This window comes from Anabas testudineus, chromosome 7 (genome assembly GCF_900324465.2).
Source record: "Anabas testudineus chromosome 7, fAnaTes1.2, whole genome shotgun sequence".
Lineage (NCBI taxonomy): Eukaryota > Metazoa > Chordata > Actinopteri > Anabantiformes > Anabantidae > Anabas > Anabas testudineus.
In genome coordinates this window covers 23608091-23626433 of record NC_046616.1, presented here as the reverse complement: position 1 = coordinate 23626433, position 18343 = coordinate 23608091, and the positions used below count along the sequence as shown (strand labels likewise).

Genomic DNA, 18343 nt, shown 5'->3' with positions numbered 1-18343 from the left:
TTTGTTCAAGCAGCATGTTTGAATGATTATACATAACGCTAAACTGGAAGAGACCGACTGGAATGTAAGCAGCAGAACAGGATGGTCACCTACTTTGTGTTGGCCCCAACTGGTGCTGTGTGTTTATTCAAAGTTTATTTTCAGTTATAATTGTGGCTTCCAATTATTATGAAAACAAGGTCTTTGAGAAAAAATGTTCATTGTGGCGCATTACATTACACAATGACGCTGTCATTTTGTTGTATGGTGTAAATCCAGCACACTTCATTCCTTTACAGGGATGCAAATTCTCACCAGGGTTTCCATATGGTTCATCTGCCATCATTGTTTTGAAAACAATTGTGTTTTCTGTGTGTACATTTAGAGTCATGCCAGCCTTACAGAGTTAACGCCACAATAAAAGTAAACCTTCAAAAATTCTGTCTAAAGAGAGCTACAGAGTCTCATGAATGACATGTATTTCAACAATAACCAAATACAGGCAGCTCAGAGAGTAAAGCAGATGCTAAAGAGAAAGCCATGTCTCACATCTGGAAACAACAAACTCTAAAGACCTGACTGCAGAGGAGTCATTTCCCAGTTTGCCTTTTTCCTACTTTAGTCAAAACTAATCAAAACGTGTCATTAGGTATAGGTATAAATTAGTGGTAAGTCCCATTATAAAACAGTGAGATGTGATCTAAGCTTAGATTAAATCACAGCCTACACTGTGACACTAAATGCATCACCATAAGCCATGTATATTATATTTTCCAATCTTCCAAGACAGTTTATCTCTTTACACTTGAAAAAATGCATTTTCCCACAAAGTGGAAAGTAGAAATCAGAGGACAGTAACAGAGGATGTGAGTTATATTGTTCCCAGTGGGCTTTGCAATGGGTTATTAAACTGCTGATCATGTTTTCTGCTCCACAACATGCCTAGAATATTTTCACATAAAGCCATTTAGACTATATTGTGTTCACATTTAGGCTTCACATCTGAGCAGTGCACAAATTCTTTATTAAAATAGCTTTGGCCTTTGTAAGAATGATATTTGGAAAAAAATGAAAATGTTTCGACTGTTGATGCTTTCGTTTAGCAAAAGGTTTCTGAAAGGCAACATCTCATCTCTTCAGTACATACCTTCACCCTTCAGTTTTCCTGACTATCGTTGCACTGATCCAAAAAGGTATTAGTGAAACTCTGACGAGAGAAACCTACTCAGTACTGCATTTCTAGAGCTTTTGTCCTTTGCAGACAAAAGCATTATGTTTCTCCAGGCTGCATGTATAGGTGAATATGCACAAGTGATTGCTTGGAGAAGTTTCAGCTTTGTAGGACATTTGCTTTTTTTTATATTTTCTTTGCACCTAGTTCCTGCCAGAACTGGAATAAGCCACTTTACATGCTTGACATGCAGGTCCCCCTGAGCATCTCTTGAGTCTCTCCTACTTAACTCATAAGAACGCACTGTGACACAGGTGTCACCAACACTTTTTATTTATTTATTTGTTATTTAAGCCATGTCCTGTCCAGCAGTGCAGCATGCGACATGAAATACTTGATTTAAGAAATGTGTTTCTCTATGGTGCATTTGTTTTGTCTTATATCCAACATAATTTTCCTTTCAGTAAAAATGGGCATGGGTTCTTATGGGTTAATGTTACACGTTGCACCCTTGTCTAAAGAATCTAAAGCTGTTTTCATATTTTCACTTAGGGCTATGTCTGGAAGATGAGTTCTGGACATTGTGTGGAGTTGTGCGTTCACACTTGCAGCAGACAGAAGGCGAAAGTTGGGGTGACATGTATTCTTAATTGGAGAAATGGTCTTTTTGACTTTGGCGTAGGAGAGTGGTCGCTGTGTAGCGCGTGCAGAAGTACATCACACAAAAAGTACACTATGGACATCAATTGTGTTTGTATACAGCGCATCAGTAAAGCCAATTACATGTTTAGAAATGATATGTAATCTATATAACTTAGGTTTTCTGAAATGTAAGAAGTGTGATCCAACAACAGAAAGCTCTTTTTAAAGTCTTTTAGTTTCAGATGGAAATGCCCACTCGCTCACTGTGAATGCTGCAGTCTGTTAACTGATGAATGCACATATGGGCTCATATGGACATTACACAGACTTTGTACTGGGAGCTTGCAGGATAAAGTCTGGGTAATGTCATTGTCAATGACACCAAATGAAAGTACTGCATATTAATATAGATACAGTAAATGTATGTTGATTTTCTTTTAGTCTGGTTATCAACACCTTTAATTTGTTCAGAAATTTAAATAATTCTGGTGCTGTCATTGAGAAAACAAATGAGCAATCAGAGCTTATCTGGTAGAGTTAAGAATGCTAATGTCACCTTTTCTACCTAACTGGCTGCAAACCATAAAAGGCGCTTCTTATTTATTTATTTAATAATTTAATAATTTAATTAATTTAATTAATTTAATATTTATTTAGAAGATAGGCCCTATTACATTTAAAAACTTAAGCATAACACACAATTACATTAAAAACATTAAAAAACATTTACATTTAGTCATTTAGCAGACGCTTTCATTCAAAGTGACTTACAAGTGAGGTATAAGGCAAGCAAAATATCTAAGCCAAGGAGAACAACTTCAGAGTAAAGTAAAGTAAAAAGTGTTCTAGGAAGAACTGTTGCTTATTAATGAGGTTTATTCAAGATTCATGATTTAAAAAACTTTATTAATAACAGAGGGAAATTGTTTTGCCTCTTTACAACAAAAAGAAAGTGAACCACCACCAGGAAAGATCCAAACCAACATAAATACAGAATAACATCAATAGAGAGAACTCAATATATATATACAGAATAAGTGAGATTAATAAAAATGGTTTAATAATTATAGTCCAGGGTGGAATGACAGCAATTATAAGACATCAATTGTCAGTTCCCCCACCCCTTACAGAGGGGAGAGGAATTGTACAGATTGATGGCCACAGGAAGAAAGGACCTCCTGTGGTGCTCTGTGGAGCATTTAATGTCTCTGGCTGAACGTGCTCCTCTGTCCAGTCAGCACACTTTGCAGTGGGTGGGAGGGAGTGCCCAGGATAGAAAGGACTTTGGACTTCTGTTTAAGTTATGGAAGAGTTCTGTTTTTGAGCAGGTTTTGAAAATTGGGAGTAACACTGCTGAACGTGCAGAGGTGGCTGGTTCACAGCTCATGTGGAACCACTGAGCTGTGTTGAGGGGACTAAAAGACGTCGTTCATTGGCAGAGCGCAGTGGGCAGGAGGAACTGTAGACCCGGATGAGGAATTTCCGGTAAGCAGGTGCTGTTAAGTTGATCGCTCTGTAGGCAGGGGTCAGGGCTTTGAACCTAATGTGGGCAGCTACAGTAAGTCAGTGCAGAGATCTGAAGAGTGGTGTAACGTGTCCTTTCTGGCTGATCAAAAATTTTACGTTTGCTGCATTTTGGATCATCTGGGGGTTTGATGGTGCACCTGGTAACCCCATGAGTAAGACACTGTCAGTTTCAATGTATTGAAAATATATTTTCAATTTTATATTTTTTTTGCAATGTATTCAAAATATATTTTCAATTTTATATATTTTCATTGTATTAAAAATATATGTGCTACATTTATGGTACATATTGCTCATTTTGACATGTCTTGCTGCACACTGAGCTCCTTCTTCAGCCTGGATTCAGCTCCATCCACATCACTAATACATTGCAGGCCGATACATATAGATTTAGGACCCCGAAGCTCGAGAACCAGGGCCAATGTGCCATTAGCCTTTCATAACAGTATGTGCCAGTAACCTGCTAAATGTGGGGATGAAGACCAGGATTATGTCCCATTCTTTTAAAGAAAAGTTACAAAAACTTTTGCAGGTCCACCCTCTTCATTAAATTAACAAAATTTTTTTGAAATACTACAGGAGGTTTAAAAAGGACACTGCAATGATGCCAAGTAGCCAAGGAAACTTCATGAAAACGTGTAAAAGGAAAATTTAGGATGACAGTGAAGTGACGTCTGTTGTCAGGCCAGTCTATGATGTTTTGCACCAAAGAGACAAGAAAAGAAAAAAATCCAAAGCTGCCAAGTCTGGTCCTGTTATTCTTCGATGTTTCACCTACTGCTTTGAGGAAAAAACGTCCCATCTGTGTCCTTACACAACATCAAACATTTCAGTGCAGCCAATGCCAAACTTCCACATCTCAGTGAGCGAGGATGAGAGCAAGCTCCTCTCCTCACAGCTGTCCCTGGTGGATTTAAATGATAATATTAAAACCCATGCTTTGTGCAGCTGTGACTCCCTCTTGAGCAATATTCATTTTGGAACGCAAAATGAGCCACTCAAAATAAAATACATCTTGGAACAGTCTGATTATGCATACTGGTGGTTTAAAGTTAAAAGATAACGGTAATTCCACTTCGAGAATCTAGAAACATGAGGTTTAAATATTGAACTTGAGCAACTTGTCACAGCCAGTGTAGAAGCATCTTAAGCTGCAAATCCAGGTATTAAGAACAATTTCAATTTCTTTATGTTTGATTTATTTCATACAATTGTATATTAAGAATGTACAGTATTATGTTTGTAAAGTAAGAGTGAGGTGGTTGTGGTTGGGGTGGTTGTAAAATTCACATGACAGAGAAACTATAGACTTTAGTTTGACTCCAGACTCCTGCATATGGTTGGATTTAGGTAACAAAGGCACTTTGGTTAAAGTTTGTTGTCATAGCTCCCTGGCTGTATTTAAATGTATGCTTGGCAAACTGCTTTTGCACAGCAGTGACCATTGAGTGTCGTTTTCAGTGACCCTCACTTAAATGAACACATTCTTTTGTAGCTTTTATATTTTAAAGTGAGATTTTAAGAAGTCAATAGAAAGTGTTTACCCCATTTTTAAATATCAAGCATCTGTGTTATTTTTCTAGTGAAGAAAAAGGCTCCTTGAGAGACATGAGTCTCATCTCTCTCCCTCTTGTCTTATTTATTTCTCCGCGTTAGCTAACAGCATCAGGGGAAATTACTTTCTACTGCTGTTTTTTCAAGCATGTACTAGATGAAAAAGATATCATTCACACAGAGATGTTGATATTTGGTGTGTGTGTGTGAGATAAGGCCAGAAATACAGAGAAAGTCAGTATGAGGGTCAGTAGGAGGGGGAAATATAACCAAAGATTGCACCATGGATGATTACTAGGAGGTTGCAGTTGGATTTTTTTTCTCAATGTTTTTCAACTGCAAATTTATATGTTCAGTACCAATGTATTTGGGACATAATTTAGTTGCCTACGTGATTGAATAATTTGAACTTTGAATACAGCAGTTAGATGCTGAAGATGCTGGCAAGGATGACAACAAGGACAGCATCGTTTTTCCCCTTTTCAGGGGGTAATACACAGCCATGCAAAGCAAAAACTGAGTTTTTTATGAAAAACAATGATGAATTATTCAGACTTAAGTGCTGTCATAGGGACAGTAAAACTGCATATCCAAAGAAAACTATCTACAATCCAACCACATTTACATTGCTCAACATTGTAATAAGACAAACAAACTATGCTCTAAATGCGTAATGGGCATTTCACCATCATGTTTCACACAGTGTTTCAAAATGAGAATCTTATAACTGTCCTGACAGTGACAGCATGTCGGTTCTGTTGAAGACAAGGAGAGAACAGTGGACAAATGACTGGAGCTGAAGGCTGTTATTACATCAGCAACAGTCTATTTAGATAAAAGAGGAGAAGGAGGATAAAGTGCATCAAAAAAGGTGATTAGAATTGCTTGTGTGAAAACAAAGCACAATGCTTAGGATATTTTTTTAGTAACCCTCAGACTATTAACAAGCCACATGCTGGTCTTGTGCTATAGCACATGTTATGCTGTATCATAGAAAAGAAGAAGAAAACAACGCCACAAAGGCGACATATAAAAAAAAAAAAACATCCTGGTGCATTTTGAAAATTCAATTCAATTCAGTTTTATTTGTATAGCGCCAATTTACAACAGAAGTTATCTCAAGGCACTTTACAGTGTAAGGTTTAAGACCTTACAGAGAATATTTATACAAAAAATTATAGAGAAAACCCAACAATCCCATTTGAGCAAGTTTTAGGCAACAGTAGAGAGGAAAAACTCCCTTTAGAGGAAGAAACCTCCAGCAGAACCAGGCTCATAGTGGGCAGCCATCTGCCTCGACCGGTTGGGGTGAGTGGAAAGAGAAGAGAGAAAAGAACAGCAGGCAATAAAGACAACAACAAGCATCAAGAAACATTGGGCAGATGAACTGGATTCTGGAGATGTACAGCTCCAGGCCGAGGATACCTGCAGAAAAGTACAGAGAGAGGGAGACAGACAGGAGGAGACACAACTACAGGAGAGAGAAGACACAAAGTTAATGACATGCAATGGTGGCATTTACATAGATACCGGAGAAAGGAGAGAGGAGAGGAGCTCAGTTCATCAGTAGAGGTCCCCCAGCAGACTAAGCTATATCAGCATAACTAAGAGATGGTTCAGAGTCACCTGATCCATCTCTAACTATAAGCTTTATAAAAAAGGAAAGTTTTAAGTCTAGTCTTAAATGTGGAGAGGGTGTCTGCCTCCCGAACCTGAACTGGGAGCTGGTTCCACAGGAGAGGGGCTTGGTAGCTAAAGGCTCTGCCTCCCATTCTACATTTAGAAACTCTAGGAACCACAAGTAAACCTGCAGTCTGAGAACATAGAGTTCTGCTTGGAAGATATGGAACTATGAGGTCTTTAAGATAAGATGGAGCCTGATTATTAAGTGATTTATAAGTGAGGAGAAGAATTTTAAATTCAATTCTGGATTTTACAGGGAGCCAATGGAGAGAAGCTAACGTAGGAGAAATATGATCTCTCTTGCTAATTCCAGTCAGAACTCTGGCTGCAGCATTTTGGATTAACTGGAGGTTTTTTAATGAGTTATTGGGACAAACTATTAATAAGGAATTACAATAGTCCAGTCTGGAAGTAACAAATGCATGGACTAGTTTTTCAGCATCACTTTGGGACAGGATGCTCTTAATTTTAACAATGTTTCTCAGGTAAAGGCAGTTCTAGAGATTTCTTTGATGTATGAAGTGAAGGAGATAAAATAAATAAAAATAAAATATCACCTGTTGACGTTTCTTTTTATGATTCTGATACAACCTTACTGAAATCGTTCAATCACAGATTAAAAACAAAACAACAGTTAATGTAATACAAGATTAGCTTTAGTCAATGTGATCATTTACACTTTTATCCAAAGTGTGGAGGGCAGTAATCTTACCACTACACTATACTGCCATTGTCAGTGGGATTTTTGGAGTGTTAAAGTTTAGGTTTAGTTCATATCTTGTCTTTACAAATAAAGGCTAGAAGTATATTAGATTTTTGAGAAAAACACATGCTGCTATGATTGTGCTATAAACAGTTTTGGACATTTGAGCATGCTCATAAAAAATAGTGGAGAAAAGACAGAAATTAAAAACAAAGTATTTATATCACATAAGTATTTTCCAGACTTGGATAAGATGGAACAATAGATGTATCACTAAAAATATGATGTGGCAGAGCAGTGTCAAATGAGTGGCTGCTTTACTTTTCAGGCACATTGGTGCACAGCTCCTGCAAACAGTCAGATTTTCTGTCTGCACTTGGATGTCCATAGAGATTTCATCCAGACCCTAATGGACTGGAGAGGTTATGAAATAACTCACCTCCAAAAGTATTGGATCAGTGAAGCCAGTTCTTTTTTTTTTATGTGAAAACATTTGAGTTTGACATTAAAAGATGAATATGAGACAAAAGATCAACATTCAGCTTTTATTTTCAAGTGTTTACATTCGGATCTGACTTAGGAATCATGAGCAGATTCTTTATTTCTCCAAACTTTAGCTTTTCTCTCACTTTGGGTAAAGGTCCATCTTTGTCTTGTCAGTCTATAAAACTTTGTCCCAGAATTTTTGAGGCTCATTTCTGTACTTTTTTGGTAGATTCCAGCCTGGCCTGACTAATGAGTGGTTTGAATCTTTTGGTGTCGTCTGTACTTTTGTTCATGAAGTCTTCTGCAAACAGTAGCAGTAGTAACAGTCTTCTGCCCTGTGGAGGTTGTTGCTGATGTCACTAACAGTTGTTTTAGTGTTTTCCTTTATAGCTCTCACAATGTTTCTGTCATCAACTGCTGTTGTCTTCCTGAGTCTACCTGTTTGACATCTGTTAGTACACCAGTGGTTTCTTTCTTCTTCCAAATGGATGTACTGTCTATGGACAACGTTTGTGCAAATCAGATTGATTTTCCATATTCTCTCAGCTTCATAACTGCTTGTTTTTCACTCATAGACAGCTCTCTGGTTTTCATGTTGGATACACCTCTTAACTATAAGTACAGTCTGAACAGATAAAACCCAAAACTGAAACAGAGTGTAGATATTCAGTGCAATTTATTGTTTGAATAATCAATGTAATAAAAAAAAAAAAAAAACCCTGTCAGTCACATGTTCCAATACTTTTGGAGGGGAGTGTACATCACTGAAACCGACACTGGGGACACGTAGCACACAAGTATAAACAGGCTCTAATCAGTGTTTTCTTAGTGTTATGTGATTGTTTCCTGAATAAATTTAGTACACATAATAACTTTAGACAGAACAATCAGGACACAGGTACATTTATGATGGCTGTTTTCCCCAGTTTTCTATGATTGTTAAAAAATCTAATGTAGTATTATTTTATGAGCCTCTGACTTCCTGCAGTTTTTTTTTTTGCAGTTCTATTTGCATTAATACAAAAAAAAACAACAACAACAACAATACAGAGTTGTCAGAATAATCGATTCAATCCTGAATATGAATGTTCATGATGTTTTGATGTCGGTGTTAGTGTGGGTGCCTCAGACAGCTGGAGTTCATTCAAGTGAGCTCTCAGTGAAGTTTGTGTGTGTTTGTAGTGTCCACTCGTCAGGACTACTCAGTCGTCTTTTCTTCCAGATTGAATTCTGATTAGCTTAATGAAGTGGGGTTTTGATTCTATGCCGGAGTAAAAAGCATCTGTTTGAAGTGTGTGTGTGTGTGTGTGTGTGTGTGTGTGTGTGTGTGTGTGTGTGTGTGTGTGTGTGTGTGTGTGTGTGACCTGTGGGACAGCAGTGAATGGGATGGATGAGAGTGAACTGGGGAAACTCTTTACTCACTGAATAACTTCACCTTATTGGCCATTAAAAGTGACATCTGGATAGTTTACAGCCAGTTAAACTCTTTAAAAATGAGGCTCATTGGGACCAAAGTGGAAGTTTAATGGAAGGCTGCATCTTTAGTTATATATTCAAGAGTAATTGGGAAAATTAAGCATTATCATGGGGTTTTAATGCTATCATTTCTACAATTATGTTGATTGTTATTGCTGATATTTTATCCAAGCATGATAGATTTAGAAAGTTCATGACCACAGAATCAATTAGGACACTGCATCAGTACAGCACAGTGTACTCTTTTCTTGTTCTTTTTATAATCCATTAAAACACACCTTAAAACAGCCTTCTGTTCTCTGATTATGATTTGTGGCCCTGTGAGTTATTCTACATCAGTTACAGTTACAATTGAAAAAATAATTACTAAGAAAATCGAAAAACAAAAGATCAGATGTGCAGAATAAACAACTATGTATTTAAAAGCTGCGATTTGTCTTTCTTTGTTTGAAAGTGGCTCTCTAGCAATGTGACACAAAAAGGGGTCACTGTAATGGTCATGGTGAGTTCAACAGCTGCACAATGTGACTCTGGAAGACTATATGACTATATGTTTTGCTTATGGTGTACTTTACAGCCTTGATGAACATGTCCACCACCCCCACGCAAATTGGATTTTAGTTTTTCTATTAATGTTATAAACAGTCCCTCCATTTATTTATTTTGCTTGTCCCCACAGGTAAAACCTTTGACAAAAGGTGCATGTAGTTTTGGTGACCATGTGTACAACAATGCTTTTGGCTAAGCAATAACAAGCCACTTCCTTATGTGTTTATGTTAAACACATACAGTACAATACATGCCAAAGCTAATCAGCCATTGAGCATCAGCCTACATGTTTCCATAATCCCTGGCAGTACATGCTTTAATCCCCTTTCAGCTTTAAAGAGATAATCATACATTCATTGAATTGCTTTCAAAGATGCTAAAAGACCTTAAAGAATACAGCTGATGATGTCACCAGAGGAGGGCTGTCATAATACCTCTGTGCCAGTGTCTACACAGCAGCTGGTGTGTGTGAATTGTTTGACTTATTCTGTGGCAGGACATGGATAAATAGGTCTTTATGAGACTGTGTTATTAAAGCACAACGGAAGAGAGTGTGTGTTATATAAAGACACAAAGGAGAAAGAAGGGGACCTATTCCTATTGGGTTGTTTATCCAGCAGATTTGGTAGAACTGTAGGGCTCTGCTCTCCAGTGATGCTCTGCTGAATGGGGAGACAACACCTGGTACTTCTACAGTGTCCTTAAATGTTCAGGTTGTCAACAGTTAAACAGTTAAACATACAACAGAAAACCAGAATCCCTCAGTGTTGTCTGCAATTTCAAGTGCCAGCAGGTCAGTTTTGAAATTAAACTTGTGAATAACCAATGTCTCAATTGTGCTCAGTGGCAATGGGACTTGATTGATGATGATGGTTCTCCTCACCTTCGAAAGGCTTTTGAATAGTTCTAATTGAATGCTTGATCATCCTTTTTAGGCCCTAAGGGTTGTTGACAGTACCTGTGAGTTGTTGGTCCACACAACTATCATGTGTGTCCTTAGGATTAGTGAGTCGAAATGTAAAACTGCCTTATCCTCTATCCTCTTTTTAGGTTTGATAGGTAGAGGGTAGATGGCTTTCATTGCTCTGCTTCAAACCATCAGTCAGGACTTAAAGATTTCACTAAATTGAAATGCCTGGGACTCCCAACACTCAGTTGGAACTGATGGAGGCTTTAAACTGGGGAATGAAATGTTTTCTTCAAAACTTCAAGTAAGCTCAGTTGCCACTAAATAGCACCTTGCGTGTTTAGTTAATTGTGCGTTATTAGTCAGTAGTGTCTCCTAAAATTACTTCTCTATATTACAAAACATTATTACATTTTAGAAAAAAAAAGAAATAAGTTGATTTCCATTTATATTAATTATGAGTTCATCCTCCATATGCTAGTATAAATCAGATATAGTTGCATTTCTTACAAAAAGTGTATTTGTGGTTGCAGTTTAGTTAAAAAGAAACATCTTTTTTTAGGAGACAGGGTTACATTGTTAAAATGTTGTCCACTTTGTTTTTAATATATGATAAATGCAAATGAATAATACATTTAATGACTCTACACCATGGTCTCTTATGTAGTACACCTTTGTATGAGTTTTATAATAAAGGTTGTTACAAAAAATTGATGCGTAGCAGCACAAGTGGAATGTCAAGAGTTTACTAAACTTTGCCTTTGTATTTATACCATACCCCTTTATTCAGAGTGCCATACACAGCTGTGAGTGTGACTCCACAAGGAGTGGGAGAGTGGAGGAGTCATAATTATTACTGCTGTTAGACCGCTTGTCACTTGCATAGAAACAGTTGTTTCAAGTACTTTCTGTCATTGCTTACTGTCATTGCCGGGCAGTTTTAAACACAGTTATTTTCCCATTTCTTTCCAGTATTTGAGGTTGGTTTCTTTGAAGCATGACAGTGACTAAAGCACTGTAATTCTGCCCATGCCAAACACTGAAAAAGTAGTTTAATAGAGGCATGATGGAAGTCAAGGTGAAACTCTCAACAGACGAGGTGGCCTAACTCATAGTCTATCACAGACTTACAGTATAATGCAGCTCATTCCTCACTGCTCATGCTTTTCACATTTTGGTTCAGATGGTCCTAATGACAAATATAAAAGCCAGGCAGAATAATAACTCACAGGTGACCATCAAAAGTTAACAAATTAATGTATCCACACAGTTTACAGGCCTTCAGATGAAAGGTGAAATATCTCTTAAAACAGCACCTCCTCTCCTGACCTGGACTAAGTGGGACCTGGTTGAGTGAGAATCTTAATGATTTTTAAGATGAAATTTAGAAGTATTTTGATAAATTCTTGTGCCCTACTATGACTAAGCCAAACAAACTGAACCGAAGGGTTCAATGTACCCGAGTTCAAACAAACGACTCTAAACCTTTACAGCTGGCTGTTCTATATGTTGCTATCATACCAAGCAGCCATAATTTGTTCTGCAACTTTCATGTGTAATTTTGAAAAGTAGGCTGGTTAATCAGCGGTCACAGCAATGATGGTGATTTTATTCATGCACTAAAAAGCATTTACCTGCAGCATAAAAGTCTAGAAGTGTATTTCAAGTTTTACTTCAAAATAACTGCTACTCACTTAATTAACTTTGTAGGTGAACATTTGTTTTTAGATCAACAAGCCTCTCAGCAGTAAAGAGTCAGAGACCTGCACTCTTTGTGCATTATGCTAGAGGGTACACTGCATGAAGCATACTGTGCAGTAAGAGAACAAAGAAGCTACATATAGGAGATATTTTGTCTTATTCCAACACAGACTGATTTTTGTGCAAGTCAGGCTCAAATAACACTGTTTAAAAATTACATTCCTATGCAAATAAATAACAAGTGCAAATGTTTTTTGTTGCTGTTGTTTTTATATGTAATCAGATAATTATGATGTTGTGAGGCAACATATTGTTTTAAATGGATGAAGTGCTACATTTATTAAGGGAAAGCAAGATGCAAGTAGATGGTTGAAATGGAAGAAGGGTGTTTAATGTTCAGGACGAACAAACGGCAGACAGTCCACAGAGTTTTGAATTTCAGATCAGGTACAGCTGTAAAAAGCTTGTGTGTCACCTAATCTGGTCTAATGTATTTTACTATTTTTGCCACTTTGCTATATTAAACACACACAAGAAGAATTTATTTCCCTGTGTTATAGATCATTTACATAAGCTGTATGTTGCACTGTCGTATCAAAACAGGTGCCTATAGGCCATAGTGTGAGTACATCAAGGATATGTGCACTCACACACATATCTGTGCCAGTGTGTGACAGCTCGATCAAGCCGACACAGTGCAGACCGGCAGCGTGTGAATAATTCAAAGTGATTATTAATATTTGAGACTGAACAGCTTGGTGGATGAAAGAGTCATCAGATAGACTCCTTTCATCGTCCTTCCTCCTCCCTCGGTTAATGAAGAGAAGACAAGTAAGAAGTAATACACACGGAAAGATGCAAAGAAAGGAAGAAGCAGAGCGTGATTGAGGAAGCAGAAGAAAGAAAAGTAGCTTGCGGCTGAGTCGCAATGTAACATCACATACTGCTCTTATTATGGCTTAAATCAAAAATGTTATCATAATGTTTATTATCCTATCCAAACATTTAGTTGGTTTAGGAGTTAGTGTTAGATTCTTTTTTTTGTTAGATTCTTTTTTTGTTTGTTTGTTTTTCCAGTAGCACTGTGGACTGCCATGATACTGAGCAAGACACCATGTAGACATTTTATTTTGTTTGTCCATTTTTCCCATTTTCATGAACGTGATGTCTCAGGAACATCTTGAGGGAATTTCTTTAGCACAAACATCCATTTGGAGTCAAGGATGAACTGATTAGATTTTAGTGCTCAGTGGTCACTCTGACCTTTTGTTGTTACCTTCACCATCAATGCAATATCTCAAGAAGGCCTAGAGGGAACTGCCTCACATCTGACACAAATGTTCACTTGGAAATATGGTTGAACTGAGAATGATCTAGTCTAAACAGTCATCCATGTGAACTGCAACTGGACTGACTGGTGGAGGCATACAACCATGAGGTGGTAAATATTGTGATTAGTTGATCCTGTGACTAACAAAATCCTACAAATGTCACTATGCAGTAGGTGAAAATGCTACTTGAAGTGAGTCACAGACTCATCTGTGTGTGTGTGTGTGTGTGTGTGTGTGTGTGATAATGATGTTTTTGACACTCAGCTTGTGATACTTATTCTTGTAGATCTGTGAGTTTAATCTATCTCCTGTGATAAAATCCTGTGGAATCATTGGATGAATTGCAGAATATTGACCTTACAGACCTCAATTATACACAATGCAAAGGTATATTTAGCATATTTCATTATCAGATGCAAAGGTGTTTGCTGAAAGGTTAAGAATGAAAATCTATTAGTCTATTAATCTATTAGTTTTATTATTTACTAGATCATGGTCACATTGTGCAAATAAGGGCAAAGGTGAAGATAAAAAAGAAAGGTTAACATAAATTTTATAAATTAAGTAAAAGATTAAAGTGAGAAAAGAGTGAAAACAAACAGAGAGCTCTGGGTATGAGGCAACAAGAGGTGCAGAAATACAAGAAGAAATTGAATTATTTGTTAAAACTCAAAAACTCTAAAATATGAATTCATTGATGTTAGCAAAAAGAAACTTCTCAGTGTGAAAGAAGCAGACAAAGAAAGTTTAATGTTTTAATATCCATAACTTTGTCAATAGGTGATGTCTTGACTGTACAGCAGAGCTGTAGAATAATAAGATTCATATTTGTCATATTGGAAACATGTCCATTTCCCTCTTTGGTCTGTTTGGCTGGATGTTATCTGTCTCAGGTGGCACCATAAGACATAATGTGCCTGAAAATGTGATTTCTGTCTCCTTTGTTAGCAGCCTAACAGTGGAATTTAATAAAAGTGCAGGAAACTAGTCAAAATGTGGAAATGAGTGTGCAGAGTCACAGGCAGTAGCTTCTGCTTAGAAAGAAAGCTAAATGAAATCAGCACTTAGGGTCATATTGAACAATTCTCTTTATGTGTGTGTTCTTGAAATGAATGGAACAACTGACAAGAGACAAGAGTAGAGAAGAGAAAAGTTGAACTAAGTTTTGACTCGTCTGACTTGTGTCAGAGTCCTTTGTGTGAGTGGATGTTTGTGCCAGATAATAATTGTAATGATTTCTTCCAGGCATTCCTGAGATATTACAACATAGAACGATGAGGTCACAGCAACTTTGACCTTTTTATCAGTTAATTTCTTCCAAGCATTGCTGCAATATCACAAAACTAGGACAGACACGAGATGTTTGATGTTTCAAAGTTTCTGATCACTTTCACCTTTTTACCAATAATGCATTTATGTATAATAATAATAATCATCATCATCATAATCATCATGACTTCGAATGGAATCTGTCCACACTATCTTCACCTAACTCTGTTTTTTTTAAAAAACAGCATTTACAATAATTTTCTTTGAGGAGTAAGTTTCGGGCAGAACCTAACTCCTGCTTAGAAAACACCAATAGACAGTGGTTTTCAGAGCAGGACATACTTCCAGTAGAAGACAAAGCATGCAATGCAATTGCCCTTTTAAATTGCCAACCTTTCCTACAGTTTGTTTAAGAGGATCCCACAAGTTGAACTTTGTGTGTGGTGACAGGACTGGGAGGTTTAGTCAGTATGCTGGTGTTAGCTGACAGATTGAATTTTGCTCTGGGGATAATGCTGGCTTTAGCATTTTTCTGAGGACATTTAAAGTGACAGAAAACACAGAGAGAGAGAGAGAGAGAGAGAGAGAGGCATAAAGCAGTATACCCTCTTTAATGGATGGCTAAATATTTCATGCTTATTTTGGAGATTGTGGAATTCCTTAAGTGCAGCAAATCCTAACAGGACAGAATCTGTGCGTCAGCTGCCTTTTAGGAATATAATTGGGATGTGTTAAGGGGAGGAAACATCGGTACCGTGTCGTCAGCCTACGAGCTGATTCCAGAGAAAAGCTTGGGTCTTGTGTCAGTTTCGCTGGTGAAACCCAGATGAATTTCATTATTTTTGTATGAAATGTTATTGTTCTGTGTCCACACATGAGTGTTTCCTTGATCCTTGAGTGTTTTTGCACTGAATTACTGAAAATAGAAATTTTTTAACATATATTTTATACACAAACATTAATTGAATTCAAATAACATTATATAATGTCACATAAACATTTCTGTTTAACACTATGCACATTTCTAATTATTCCCAATTAAATGAGAATAATGTTAAAAATATTGCTAATAATCCTAAGTCAAGGTCAGCCCATTGTTTTTCTCTAATTTTTAAAGTAACTAGTTTTCAAAAATAACGATGATACCTAAGTACAATTTTGGCTTCAAGTAACACAATGCACGATACACTTCATGGAAAATAATAATGTTTTGATTGAGTCACACCATCAAACAGCTTGTTCCAGTCGCAAAGACTGAAAATGCTTCTTTTCCAGGCATACCATTTTCAGGGGGTTAAGTAAAAAGAAAGGTGCTCCTTCCAGCTGCTCCTGCCCAAAAGTAAGTTATAAAAGTCACGTTTGCACTTGTAATATAAGGTTCTGTAAGAGGACTGTATGGGAACATCTCTGTTAAAATTAATCTGCACTGTATGTTACTGACTGTACAGTAGCATCTCTTCCCTTAGAACTCACCTCTCTGTCCATGTTACCCTCTTTATTTTTCTCTCTGCTGCTGCTGCTGCTGCTGCCAGGAGCCTTGAGCTCATAATTATAATACAATTATACTTTCAGTGAATGACAGAGAGCGGGGAAAGAAAGGAAGAAAGAGAAAATGAGACAGTGAAATGAACAGGGCTGACTATTGAAAGATGGTTTGAATAGAGATAGAGAACAAACGAGAGGTTGTTTTTGAGCCTGTGAAACAGAAGGCCAGCAGATGAGGCATGCCAAAACAGAAGACAAGATGTTCTGGACAAGAGGGAAAGACAGAGAAAGTGTGTTTAGTATGGTAGATTCAGTCCCTAAGCAAAGAAGGGGAGGATAGCTGAACAGCCATGACATATTCTCTCTGAAGACTCTCAGCCATCGGTAAGCAGAGAGCGGAGAGGGAGGAGAGGAATGCAAGAGAAAGTTAGAGGAGGAGGTGGACAAGAAGGCAAAGGGGAAAAAAAGCAGAATGACTAGAGGAGATGAGGCAAAATATAGATGGATTGGGGAAGGAATAAAGAAGAGGGAAAATGAGATGGAAGGAAGGAGGAAAAGAGTGATGTAGGTGGAAAGGGAGTGGGTTAGAAGAGAGGGAACAATAGGATGCCAGATGGACACAGGCTGAAATGAGCTAATCAAAATGTGTGGGAAGAATGACTTAAAGGGATGGTAAGGTGGATGGAGAGAAAGAAAAGAAGGAAATAAGCTAAGATATAAGGACAATTTTGAACGGAGGATGTGATGGAGAACGAAGAGAAACATGGGAGAAAGGGGCGGAAACAATGAGTAATCCTTAAAAAGTTCAGTGATCAAAACATTTTCATATTGCATGTGAATGTTTTTTAAGATATACAGTTTTACATTGTTTCATTTTACTTCAAGAAACATTGGGTGAAATTTGTTTATGGTAATTTCTTCAAACCATATGCTCAAGCTTCTCCCATAATTCAATAGGGTTGGGGATCCAGTGATTGTCCTGGTAACTCTATAATAGACAGAACTAAATAGTTTGGAGCATGTAGGACGAAATTGACTGCAAAAAAGCATTCACATGGTATGGCATGATTGTGAAATGGAGTAGCAGACTTTATTCTTCAAGATTCCTTTAATCCTGTACAAATATTTCACTGTACAACCATCAAAGCAGCTCCAGACCATAACATTGTTTCCATCATGCTTGATGCTTCAGTTTGACGTCTCCAGCAGTCTTTACCTTCAAACTGTCTGTATTTTTTTTTTTCTAGTCTTCTTCTGTCCAGTGCCTGTGTTCTGTTGCTCATCTTATTTAGCCAGTCTGATATATGGCTTTTCTTTTGCAACTCTGCCTAGATGGCCAGCGTCCCAGAGCCAACTCACTGTTCACTGTTGATGTTGCTGGTCTTTTATGGACAATGTTGAATGAAGCTGCCAGTAAACGAGTAGTGAAGCATCTGTATCTCAAATTAGATGCTCTAATGTACTTGTCCTCTAGCTCAGTTGTGCATTGACCCCGACTTCTCATTCTATTCTTGTTACTAAAGAAAGTAATAAACAGTGTTAAATGAGATCCTCCGATCTTTGGTGAGTTCTTGCATTTCCCAGAACAAGAACATTTTCACAACTTTCAGCAGAAAGTTCTAAGATAATAGCAAAAAGATCCTGGAAACTGTAATTTAAATAAAAAGGAAAAACCTACTCACTCGTGCCTAGTCGCTGATTATCATAGATTTGTTGAACATAGTATCAAGGACAGTTTCCTGAAGAATCTCAGCTCCCTGATGTAACAAAATGAATTATCTGTTTGCAGATTACTAAAGATTTACTCTGATAAGTTACCCAGAGAGTGAACCTCTTTTATGCAAGCTGATATTCAGAGTGACTTGAAAACAATGAAAGTC

General features: G+C 37.4%; 1 protein-coding gene across 1 annotated transcript in view; it reads left to right on the top strand.

Annotated features, from left to right (window-relative positions):
- The window catches only part of oprl1 (opiate receptor-like 1), an 82199-nt gene that overhangs the window by 41469 nt on the left and 22387 nt on the right, over positions 1-18343 (top strand).